Source organism: Macaca nemestrina, chromosome 6 (genome assembly GCF_043159975.1).
Source record: "Macaca nemestrina isolate mMacNem1 chromosome 6, mMacNem.hap1, whole genome shotgun sequence".
In the NCBI taxonomy this organism is placed as follows: domain Eukaryota; kingdom Metazoa; phylum Chordata; class Mammalia; order Primates; family Cercopithecidae; genus Macaca; species Macaca nemestrina.
The window spans coordinates 163,688,582-163,701,119 of NC_092130.1; the positions used below are offsets into that span (position 1 = coordinate 163,688,582).

A 12,538-nucleotide genomic window follows, 5' to 3' on the forward strand; every position below is an offset into this window, starting at 1 on the left:
AATTCATTTCATAGGCCGGGCGCGGTGGCTCAAGCCTGTAATCCCAGCACTTTGGGAGGCCGAGACGGGTGGATCACGAGGTCAGGAGATCGAGACCGTCCTGGCTAATATGGTGAAACCCCGTCTCTACTAAACATACAAAAAAAAAAAAAAAAAAAAAAACTAGCTGGGTGAGGTGGCGGGCGCCTGTAGTCCCAGCTACTCGGGAGGCTGAGGCAGGAGAATGGCGGGAACCCGGGAGGCGGAGCTTGCAGTGAGTGGAGATCCGGCCACTGCACTCCAGCCTGGGCGACAGAGCGAGACTCTGTCTCAAAAAAAAAAAAAAAAAAAAAAAGAATTCATTTCATTTAGGCCAGGTGCGGTGGCTCACGCCTGTAATCCCAGCACTTTGGGAGGCCGAGACGGGCGGATCACGAGGTCAAGAGATTGAGACCATCCTGGCCAACATGGTGAAACCCCGGCTCTACTAAAAATACAAAAAAAATTAGCTGGGCATGGTGGCGGGTGCCTGTAGTCCCAGCTACTCGGGAGGCTGAGGCAGAAAGGTGTGAACCCAGGAGGTGGAGCTTGCAGTGAGCCAAGATTGCACCACTGCACTCCAGCCTGGGTAACTGAGAGAGACTCTGTCTCAAAAACAAACAAACAAAAAAAAAGAATTCATTTCATTTAATACTACAGTTCTTACCTTAGTGGAACCACGTTACCATTCCATTGGATAGTTACCTCTCTCTGCATTGTGGTCAGTTGAGTTCTCTTATGATGACCCCCTGTACGTGCCCACCCAGAAAACTTTGGTACAGATGAAATCAAAGCCCAAGTTCTCTGTCTGGATGGCAGAAATAAATCCAGTTACAATAGAAAAGTAGAGGTGAATGGAATGAGCCAGTTATGTTCTGTTTTTGTCTATTCTACCAATGAAAGGATCACCAAACCTTCAATGAGACTTTCCATCAGTCAATCATCAGGTCAGATGGGGAAAACTAGTAACATGCAGCTGTGACTCAGAAAAAGAAAACACGTACCTGGGAAGCATTATCAATCTTATCTTAACCTTCTGGAGAACACTGGTGCAAACACGTGTTACTATTTGTCTGAAAACCAAACATTTGAAAATTCTGGAACCAGATTTCTAAAGTCCAATTGAGTGAGCCCTGGGAAATCTGAGCTTGGGTTCTCAACAACAGATCACCAGGGCTACTGAGGAAAACGCAGTGCCACAATAAACCTCCTGTCAATAGGGTGGCATTCACCCTGTTTACCTGAGGTTGGGTGATTATGAGAAGCCTTGGGAGGCAGTGTCATCACCAATTGTTAATTGAGATTCTTTCTTCCTTAGAAAAATGAGTTATTGGGGGCCAGGCATGGTGGCTCACGTCTGTAATCCCAGCACTCTGGGAGGCCAAAGCGAGCAGATCACTTGAGGTTAGGAGTTTCTGATCAGCCTGGCCAATACAGTGAAACCCTGTCTCTACTAAAAATACAAAAAAATTAGCCAGGCATGGTGGCAACGCATGTAGGCTACTTTGAAGGCTGAAACAAGAGAATTGCTTGAACCTGGGAGGCGGAGGTTGCAGTGAGCTGAGATCGTGCCACTGCACTCCAGCATGGGCGACACAGTGAGACTCTCAAATATTATACACACACACACACACACACACACACACACACACACACACACACACACTAGCCGGGCTTGGTGGCGCGCACCTGTAGTCCCAGCTACTAGGGAGGCTGAGGCACGAGAATCGCTTGAACCCGGGAGGCAGAGGTTGTGGTGAGCAGAAATTGCGCCACTGCACTCTAGCCTGGGCGATAGAGTGAGACTCTGTCTAAAAAAAAAAGAAAAAAGGACGGGCGTGGTGGCTCACGCCTGTAATCCCAGCACTTTGGGAGGCCAAGGCAGGCGGATCACGAAGACAGGGGTTCGAGACCAACCTGACCAACATGGGAAAACCCTGTCTCTACTAAAAATACAAAAAAAATTAGCCGGGCATGGTGGTGAGTGCCTGTAATCCCAGCTACTCGGGAGGCTAAGGCAGGAGAATCGCTTGAACCCGGGAGGCAGAGGTTGCAGTGAGCCAAGACTGCGCTACTGCACTCCAGCCTAGATGACAGAGCGAGAGGAAAAAAGAGAAAAAAAAAAAAGAAAAATGAGTTATTCAGAGAACATTCCAGGACACCTTATCTAATCATAGTAATAATAGTTATAGTAAATACCCAGGTGGTCACCTAACCTCACTCACTTCTGGGTGCATTGCAGAATTAAGGAGTGGGAAGTCACTTCAGAACTCTGTGCCTGTCCATCTAAAGTCAATCTGATTTCTCTACATTTTCCTTTTCTCCAGTCATCTTACACCTAAGGCAAATAGAGACACTGTTATCCTCTACTGAAATAGCTGAGAACATTCGCAAGGGTTAAAGACAGCAAATACTCTACAGCCTCTACAGTTTCCAAGGCAAGCTCAGAGAAGGCCAGGAGAGCACCCTACGAAGACCCAACTCCCAGGTAATCTTTCTTCTCTGTCTCTTTAAGAAACAGCTGGTTCTCTCTGTCAGTGGATACTGTTTTCCCCCATTTGATACACTGTTTCCCCAATTAGGTCTTGTTGCTATTTACCTTGGTTATTGTATTAGTCTATGTGGTAATGGTGTTTTGAATAGACTGTCAAAGGAAAAATGAAGTGGGTCTTTTCAAAATCACTTTGCCAAGCAATTCAGGAAACTTGTAATTTAGAAAGCTCAAGGAGGAAAAGTTTTCATCTAACATCTATTTCTTCATAAACTTAAAAAAGAAGTGTTTTTCTCTAATAGAACCACAGCTTTTCTTTAAAAAGAATAAGAAGTTTTAATTTGGGTTTATTTTAGGAATATATCCATTTCTGAATCTACATAACTAATAATTAAAAGATAATGAAAACAAGTTACCTATTAATTGTGGGTTTCTCTGGAAACTGTAAATTCAAAGCTCCTCTTAGTGACCTAAACATATCACTTTAAATGCGAAATTAAAATTATGTCTCATCAAAAACTAAACTTATCACAGATTATCCAAATACAAATGCACACATTTACTAACATCAGTTTCAAACATCCCAATAGTATGCTTTAGAAAGTGTTTTAGCAACTGAAGCACTTAAGTTCCGTATTTTAAGGACCACTTCAGAATCGAACAGATTTTTTAAATCCTCTAAATCACCCCAAATACTATAAATGGTAATTTTAAATAAAAAAGATTAAACATCCCGTTGGCTGGGCGCAGTGGCTCACGCTTGTAATCCCAGCACTTTGGGAGGCCGAGGCGGGCGGATCACGAGGTCAAGAGATCGAGACCACGGTGAAATCCCGTCTCTACTAAAAATACAAAAAAATTAGCCGGGTGTAGTGGTGGGCCCCTGTAGACCCAGCTACTCGGGAGGCTGAGGCAGGAGAATGGTGTGAACCCAGGAGGCGGAGTTTGCAGTGAGCCGAGATGGCACCACTGCACTCCAGCCTGGGAGACAGAGCGAGACTCCGTCTCAAGAAAAAAAAAAAAAAGATTAAACATCCGGTTGTATGCAGCTCTCAACCCAATAAGCCAGATAACGCTAGAAATCGGCATAAAAGCTCTCCATCCACCACCTGCCATAACGTGCACACTGAATCTGCCAAGAGCGCCCTGAGCATTCCAGGGGTGGGTGGAATGCCTGACTGCTCCGCTTGCTCTATAGCCCCCAATCAGTCTAAAACCAGCTGGTGGTGTTTTCAAACGCATACCCACCATCGCCAGCTCCCCAGCCCCCAACCACTGTGCATTCTGGGAGAAAAACAAGGTTTTAATTTAAATTTTAGAAAAACTAAAGTTTAGTTTTACGAAGAAAGCTACTTTAGTGCATGCCATATACTTTTTGGCATATAAAGGAAACCACATGCACATAATGTAAGAAGCAGAGAGGGGTAAGTTGAGGGGAAGATGGCCTGTGGATGAAGTGGCAGGAGGTAGTGACTGCAGCGTCCCCCTGAGGCAGGAGGTAGTGACTGCAGCGTCCCCCTGAGAGAGAGAGAGAGAGAGAGAGAGAGAGAGAGAGAGAGAGAGAGAGAGATTTTTTTTTAGTGGTTCTAGGGTACATTAAAAAAATGGTAGAAAAAAATGTTTACGTTGCAGACGGTGAGTAAGAGCGACACAATTAGACATTCTCCACTTCTCTCTCAGAAGAGAGGGGCAGCAGGAATGAGGCTTTCTGGGGAAAGAACCTAGGTTTCCACGCAGCCCATAAGCAGCTCATGGGACCTTGAGCAACCCACTAACTTCTCTAAGATTCTTTTGAGTTCCAAAATGAGTGTTTAGTCATGAGCTTTTACACCTTCTGCTCTAAGGAAAGTATTTACAAAGAACTGAGGTTTGGATAGTGGTTAAAAGCAGCCACTGGCTTTCTGTCAATGAATCCTGCGTGGACGCAGAACAAAACAGATTGACAAATTTAGGTAGGACTTGGTTTATTTCTAATCAGGCAACATTAACTACACAGTGGCAGAGGGTCTACTAGAACCTGGTTCGTATCTCAGAGCAGAATTGCAGATAAGTAAGACATTTGGAGTTATGACTTCCATCTGCAATGGGCAAGGAGAAACGTGAAGGTATCGACCAAATCTACATTTACAGTCCTTAGTAAGAACAACCGGGCCGGGCGCTGTGGCTCAAGCCTGTAATCCCAGCACTTTGGGAGGCCGAGACGGGCGGATCACGAGGTCAGGAGATAGAGGCCATCCTGGCTAACGCGGTGAAACCCCGTCTCTACTAAAAAATACAAAAAAAAAACTAGCCGGGCGCGGTGGCGGGCGCCTGTAGTCCCAGCTACTCGGGAGGCTGAGGCAGGAGAATGGCGTAAACCCGGGAGGCGGAGCTTGCAGTGAGCTGAGATCCGGCCACTGCACTCCAGCCTGGGCGACAGAGCGAGACTCCGTCTCAAAAAAAAAAAAAAAAAAAAAAAAAAAGAACAACCACAGTCATCATACTAGAAAGGAATGACTTAAGGTATTAGCCTCCGTTCACCATGACAAGAAGCACCTCTAATCTACAAGCAATTTAATGTAATACTGATGAAATATTAAAAGTACGCACTGGATCTCTTCCATAATAAGTAACTTTTCATTCAAGAAGTTAGTATCACTCTCTCTAAATTAATACTGAAGATGTCAATATGTGAAAAGGTTACCCATTTTATTCAAGAGTCCTCCCCCATTTTTTCCCCCTCAAGAGTCCATATTACCTACGATAAAATGGCCAAGGCTTAGGAGAAGTACAGTGTAGCTTCATCAGACAAGGACTGAAATCCTAGGAAACCTTTTAAAAGACATAACCACTGTATCTAAAAAATCCCCTTCCTTACAGCGAACACCTGACAGATGAAGTAAAATATATGACTTCCCTCCAGAACCCATGATTCAAAAACCTGTTTAAAGAAGCTGTTAAACAACAATTTACCCAAAATAAGAGTGAAGTCACCTTTGCTCAACAGCAAAAAGTGTCCAGAAGGACAAAAGCAAATCCCTTGGGCATATCCCTGAAGTAAATGTCTGAAATGTTAAGACCAGTTCCAGAATTGATCCACCCCAAATATCTGAAATTCCAAAGAATTTTTTTTTGTTTTGTTGTTCAGAGTTCCTGATTACTAAGGTCCCCATGGGGATAATTCCTTCCAAAGATTTGTCAGTAGATCACAACATCTTTACATTCCTACATAATACAACCTTCAGTTTTACTCCAGGTATGGAGGTGGTGGGCATGTGATACCTGTTTGGCAAGGGCGGGGTGGAGGTAGGGGGACTAATATGGAATGTAAAATACCTGAGTTAGCTTATCAACCTCAATACTAATGACTTGGACTTCTTTCAAATGCTAATGATACATCTGATTCAAGACACAACAAAGCTAAGGATTTTCAGGAATCTAAATGAATTATATCTACACCCAAGGTCATACAACTAATCAGGGTGAGTCCAGGTCTCAACATGCCAAAGCAGTAAGCCTGTCTCTGAAGTTCCAAGGACTTTCATTTTTTCCTTCCATTAAAAAAAATACAAATTCAGTATGGAGGCTGGGTTGTACTAACCTACCCACTGCGGACTTTTGAAACTTAGTCCACATGAACTGCTGACGTTATTTAGGGTATTCCTAACCACATCTGGAGGACTTTTCTAAACCACAGACTTCTATATTCTACCTACTGAGCAAGGCACCACCATTAGCCTGTCTTGCAAGAATGGTCTCTTTGAAACAAATATATGAATAGCTATAGATGGAGGATGCAGTAAAGAAAACTGATATTCTCACTCCTTTATGGTGACTGTGGTTAAAAAGATGCACTGAATATAAGGAGGTATGTCCTAAGTGCATGACAATTTCGTTTAATCCTTACAGTAACCATGCATCACAATCCCGTTTCTAAATAAAATTGAGGCACAGAGAAGGTAAGAAATTTACCAAAGATGGTACAACCAGTAAATGGCTAAGAGAAGAGTCGAACCTGATGCTGTGGCTCCAAAGTCCATCCCCACCACGCCTAACCCTCCAAATCATGCTTTCTAAATATCATACTCCCTACACAACGTACAAATTGCTGAAATACCTACTTCAAACAGAAGTTCAAAACACAAACCAATGAAGTCCAGTCCTGCCTCCTTCAAAATGAACTAGCAAAAAAAAGAAAGAAAGAAAATGAAAAAAAGAGCTCATAAAATGCTTAAGTGATAAGGGGAAAATATTGTGTAAAGGCTTTGCTTTCTCCACTGCACACCATTTTCCTATATTATCCTGAAGTGTTTCCTTATGCCCTGGGCCCCTGTGGTGCTTGCAGATGGTTTCTATTTCTAAATCTCTAAAGCTTTCAGGAATGTATTCCTAGACTTCCAAGCCTGCTCAATCACCACCTCTCAGCACTGATGGCCTTGTTGAGTCAAAAAATCTCAGCTTTCCCTGTTTTTGTTCAAAAATGTACTGAGTGTGGAAAGTCTGTAAAACATTAAGAAATAATTTTTTATGCTATTTAAATCCTTAGAGTGCAGAAGAAAAACACACTATTTCATTCTCTCTGCCTCCCATTTCATCCCATTTCTGACTTCTAGAGGGAAAAGAAGAATGCTGTTTTAATCACACTGCTTCCTTCTTAGGCTTGTGGCTCCTCAAAATTACAATTGAACTATATTCTGGTGAGAAATGGACTCTGTATGGTTGATTTTTACTCTTGAGAACATTTACCAGACATTTGCTCTCATGTGACACTTACCTAGACATCTGTCTCAAAGGCTGTGGCTGGAAAGGCATTTCACAAAAGCCTTCCTTTGGCAGGCTGGGCACTGCTGTGGTTTCAAGACTACCCTTGTATTTTCTCAAGAGAACTTAAATGCCACCTCTTAAGTTACAAAAGTATAAGCAGACCTGGGGAATTCAAGGAAGGTGGCCATCCTGATATCATGAAATACACTTTCAGGCTAATTCCCATACAATACAGAATTTCAAATATCTACAAACACAAGGACACAAAATAGGAACCATGATATTTGGTCCCCTTTAGGATTGAGACATCCTACACTTCTAACTTAAGCCTGGGGTCCCCCGGGGTTCATTAATCAAGCTGGAACAAAAATACAGCTGAATATACTGAAATTAGCTAGTGATGTCAATTACACTGAAAGTGTTGATTGACACTTTCAGTTGTTGAAAACACTTTCAGAGTAATTGATATCACTAATTGAGACTGAGAGGTTGAGGAGCCCTTAAGAGCCAGCCATTCCACACTTAATCATTTTTAGACACCATATGTAGTTCTTACTATAACCGCAAAATAGGAATTATTAGATTCTTCAAATCCAGTGTCTACACGATTTCCTGAGAAACCACCCCAAAAACATTACCCCAAAACACATAAAGAGTACCTTATCTTTCAAAATATTCTATTTGCAACCTCACAGTTACTTCCTAATATTTGTCCACTATAATTAAGCCAAAGAGAAAAAGCTCGTGTTCACTGGCTTATCTAAAGTCTTAAGAGATACAATAAATCTAAAGGATTAGATTAATTAGAGAAAATTTGATATATAACAATAAAGATTCCACACCCATTCTCAGAGAATATTCAAGTTGTCTATATACCTACTCAGCATTTTTCCCCAGCAGTTACCTGGTTTCCAGGGTACCAGCTAAGACCATCATTAAGAAGAGAAAGAAGATGTGAAATGAGTAGGTACAAACTACATTAAGATAAAGGCCTGGATAAATCAAAGCATTTATTTCAACAGAATCAGATACCAAGGGCAATTGCTTTTGACAAATAATAGTTCACAGGTCTTCTTTGGATATTTTTGAAAAAAACATTTACAAGAGATCACAAAAATAAGACAGAACAATTTTATAAATCTTTTATTTAGTACGCATTGTTTATTCCAGCTTGTAAAGTTCAGTAGTGCTTGATGTAAGTTTTTATGCCTGTAGATGAACGTCTTAGCTTAATGCTCCAGGTACACTGGGATAAATTGGAAGCCAGCTTATTAATAGACTTGCTAGGCTTTCCCTTTCAAACACATTTAGAAAGACAGAAATTGATTATGTTCCAAAGACCAGTATCAAAGCACTATAAAATAATATTCTATACCAACCAGTATGATTTCAAGTTATTCATAAGATTTTATAGTGTGTATACACACATATGTATATGTGTGCATTTGTATATACATCACACCTTGTTTTTAAAAATGGATATGGATTTTGCAATTTTTGCAAAACTACCGTGAATAACACAGACATCATTTTAGAGTGATCAAATCTCCCCCAAATGAAAGTTTCTCTCTGATGTCATACTCCGCTTATCTTGACCATGGAATGAAAATGGCTTCAAACTGTTCTTAATTGTGAAATTAAAAAATAAAGAGACAGAACGCATCGCCTCTTGCACTGTAAGATCCAGGAGGATTATGGATCCTGGTAAAGTCAGGATTATGAAGAGGCCTCCAAGGATAGACAGCCTAAATGCTTAGGGCTCTCCCATTGGACCTTTAAACTAGGGTGATGTGGGGAGATAAGGTTCTCTTCTACACGTCACAATGGCAGACTGAGTACCAGTTAAAGAACAGAAATGCCACTGTCATTGTTGGTGCATTTTATCAAAAGGCTCCATATTTCTCTACCTGCTAAAGCTTGGCAAAAAAGCTAACTGGCTAAAAGAATAAGCGAACTGATAGAAATTTTTGAATTCGGTAACAATTTTTAAAATTCGATTTAAATATTATCTGACTCAAAAACCTAAGATTTACTGAATTCGGGACATGCTGGTATACATTTGCTATTGAATTTGTTCTATATTCCAACATACCCCTCGCCAAAAACACAACCTAAAGGAAAAGAAAAAAGAAAGAAACCTGTACACATAGCTCTCTAAATCATAATAAACTACTAAATACTAAGGAGTACAATCCTTCTACGTACATGCCACACAGAAGACAGCTAGGCAGCCACCCTGATAGATTGAATGCGGTCAATATCAAGTTCTTATCAAAAAGGACAAAAGAGATGATTTCCATTGCTCCCACGTGTTATTCCACCAGGATGTACTGACAATACTTAAGCATAAAACCCTGCTAAACATAACCTACCACTGCAAAAAATATCATATTTGGCTCCTATTTGATATACACAATAAGTCCCTTTTTGGGTGGTAAAAACAAACTAGCCTGAAAAGAAATCTAAATGGCCATAACCTGGAAAATAGATCACCTGAAAGAAAATCAGCCATCAAAGGTATATCATGGCTTCTGTTAGGTAACGGGAAAAAGGAATCATTGCGAACCTAACCAACCAGCTTCACCCCAACCACTGCCTTCTTTCTCCCCCCACCAGTAGATTTCCATCTGGACGCCATTCGCCTTTTGGAATCCTTAATGAAACAATGAGGTCGGAGTCCAGAGAAAACAGAAAGGGTTAGGATCCTGAGAAGGTAATCATTTTCTTCTCTTCGGTTTTTGTAGGCCATCTTGTTCGAATAAACGCCAAGATGTCTTAATTTTCCCCAAGTGGTGCCACTGGAGGCAACGCCCACGGACAGTTTTGAGGCCACCGTCCCTTAATCAAATGACCAAAAAAGATCTGTCAAACGGTTAATTGATGCAAACTAAGAAAGCTACCCTCACTGCAGTAAGATATGTTACAGGAAAAAGAACAATGAACCGTACTAGCAAGGAAAATAGCAGTGTGCGGGTACAAAATATTTAATCTACAATTTGCCCTCATCATCATCAAGGCAGATCTTAATTTTGGTCAACTGAAATCAGTAAGAAAGCAAAAGATGAGAGACAGCCTGGAAAAGAATAAACACACACAGGCGGGAAAAACTGTCATTGGTGTCCAAGGGTTTCCCGCAACATTTAGGGCAAACGCCTTTGTTCCTCGGCTCGGGAGGGGAGTGGGTGGCTGGATGATGGAGATGGGATGGGGCTGCCCGGCCCTCCACACCCTGCTCTCCGGCGCATGCGCGAGGCCAAGACAAAGGAATAGGTAATTACAGTCCCGATTCATTCATTTTGCCTGCAGTACTGGGGGTCTGTTCGCCCGGGCTGTAATCCCGGGAGGTGTGGGGGGGAGTCGGTCCACACCCCTATAGCAGAAGACCATTTCGATGCTAGCGTGGGGTTTTAGCCCGCCCCACAGTGCTAGTGGCCGCGGGGGAGACAGAGGTGTGTCAACCCTGTACAAGGTACTAAAAAATGCACCCATGTGCGCTGTGCTAATTTCAGCAGAGTGAGAATTACACGAGCAAGGGCTGTCCACCAAGCTCGTTTCAAGGCGGAAATGTCTCTGGGGAAGCAGATAAGGAGCCTGGCCAAGAGTTCGATGAATATTCATGAAAAGAATGCGGTTTGCAGCCGCGCATTGTGCGTGCGATCGGATCCAGTATTCCGCAATTTTTATTTTTCTGGAAATGGAGGGGGGACGGGGGCGGGGGAAGCAGGAACCGGGCACCGGGTTTCAGCTTTAGCGCTTTGGGCAATAGCTGCTCATCCCCAACCCTGAGCTCCCAGCGGGGCTGAGCCCCGTTAGGGCCGCGCGCTGTCAGGTTCAAGCCCACACCCCCCAGGCCGGGGCCCAGGGCGGAGGCGCCCGGCGCATTCTTGGAACCGAAGGCTCGAAAAAACAAACCGCTCCGAGGCAGCCCACAGGTTCGTGGGAAGGCAATTCCGCCACGGACGAGGCTGGGGCTCCGATCTGCTCGGGAGGTGCTTCTGAGTGCACGTCGCCGTGTGAACCTCGTATTCCTTGGCCCCAGAATCAAGATCCAGGAGTCCCACGGGTCGAGAAAACCCGTTTGCCAAAGCAAAAAGCCACCCTCTTCCTTCAGATCGGGCCAGATTCCCGTCTTCTTTCTCCCCGGACTCCCGCCCCACCCCACCCCCACCCTCATCTTTGGCTGCTGCGCCCCTCGCCCCGAGCGCTTTCTCCCAGGCTGGTGAGGGCTCGGATGACGGAAGCGCTCCCTTCAGCCCATAGAACGACCTCCCCAGGACTCAACGCACTTAGGGGGTTTCGCATTCGGCAATTCCTCCCGTCACCCGCAGCTTCTCTCCCCGACAGCCCCCTCCCCCCCAGCTCCGGTTACCAGCCTCGCCGCCCCCCTCACCCCTCCACCCTGCGAGCGGCCGAAGCCTCCCACTTCTGGGCCCCTCATCACCCGGGATCCCCAAAGTGCGACGGAGCCCTCACTGAGGGACCCCAGGCCCTTGCCGTCCAATCCGGGACCACATCCCAGCTGCCCGCTGCACGAAGGGAGAGCCTGGGGGCTGCGGGGCGGGGCGCGGCTCGGTGGGGGACGGAGGCCCCTGGGTCCGCGGCGGCGTGGGGCCACCGGGCTCGCCTCCTTACCGGCTCTGGGTGCCTGTGCAGCCCCTGGGTGAGCGCGGTGCCGCCGAGAGGCCGGGGTCGCTGGCGTCGTCTGGCTGGTGCCTGGCCGCTGGCGGAGGCTCTCTCCCGGCTCGACGGCAGAGCCCGGAACGAGGAGCCAGTTGGAGCGCTGCCGCCGCCGTCGTCGCCGCTGCCGCTACTGCTGCCGCCGCCGCCGCTGCAGCCTCTGCATTTCTCGCGCTCGCTCCCCCTCCCCTTCCTGCCCAGTGCCCTCCCCCCGCGCGTCCGCCCGCCCAGCCTCCCTCCTCCCGCGCTCCCCGCCCGCCTCTCTCCCCTCCCTCCAGCCCGGCGCCCCGCCCGCCTCCCCTCCACTCCCTCCAGCTCCGTGCTCCCCACCCCCTGGACTCCCTCTCCTCCCCTCCCCTCCCCTCCCTCCGGCGCAGACCCTCCCCTCTCCCCTCCAGCCCGGACACGCCCGCCTCCCCTTGACTCCCCCCAGCTCTGGGCCCCCATCTCCCCTCCCCTCCATCACAGTCACCCCCATTTCTCTGCTATCCTCCATCCTGGTCCCTCCCTTCCCCCTATCTCCCTTCCCCTCCAACACTGTGCCCCGCCAACGTTTTCTAACTGCCCTCTATTCAGATCCCCCCTCCGCCTCCCCTCTCCTCCCCTCCA

General features: G+C 45.6%; 1 protein-coding gene across 1 annotated transcript in view; it reads right to left on the bottom strand.

Moving 5' to 3' along the window:
• The window catches only part of LOC105492302 (brain abundant membrane attached signal protein 1), a 60,093-nt gene extending 48,016 nt beyond the window's left edge, over positions 1–12,077 (bottom strand). The window contains exon 1 of the mRNA XM_011759327.3: positions 11,885–12,077. The gene's annotated coding sequence lies outside the window, so the exon portion shown is untranslated. The remainder of the gene's footprint in view (positions 1–11,884) is intronic.
• Between the last annotated feature and the right edge of the window lie 461 nt (positions 12,078–12,538).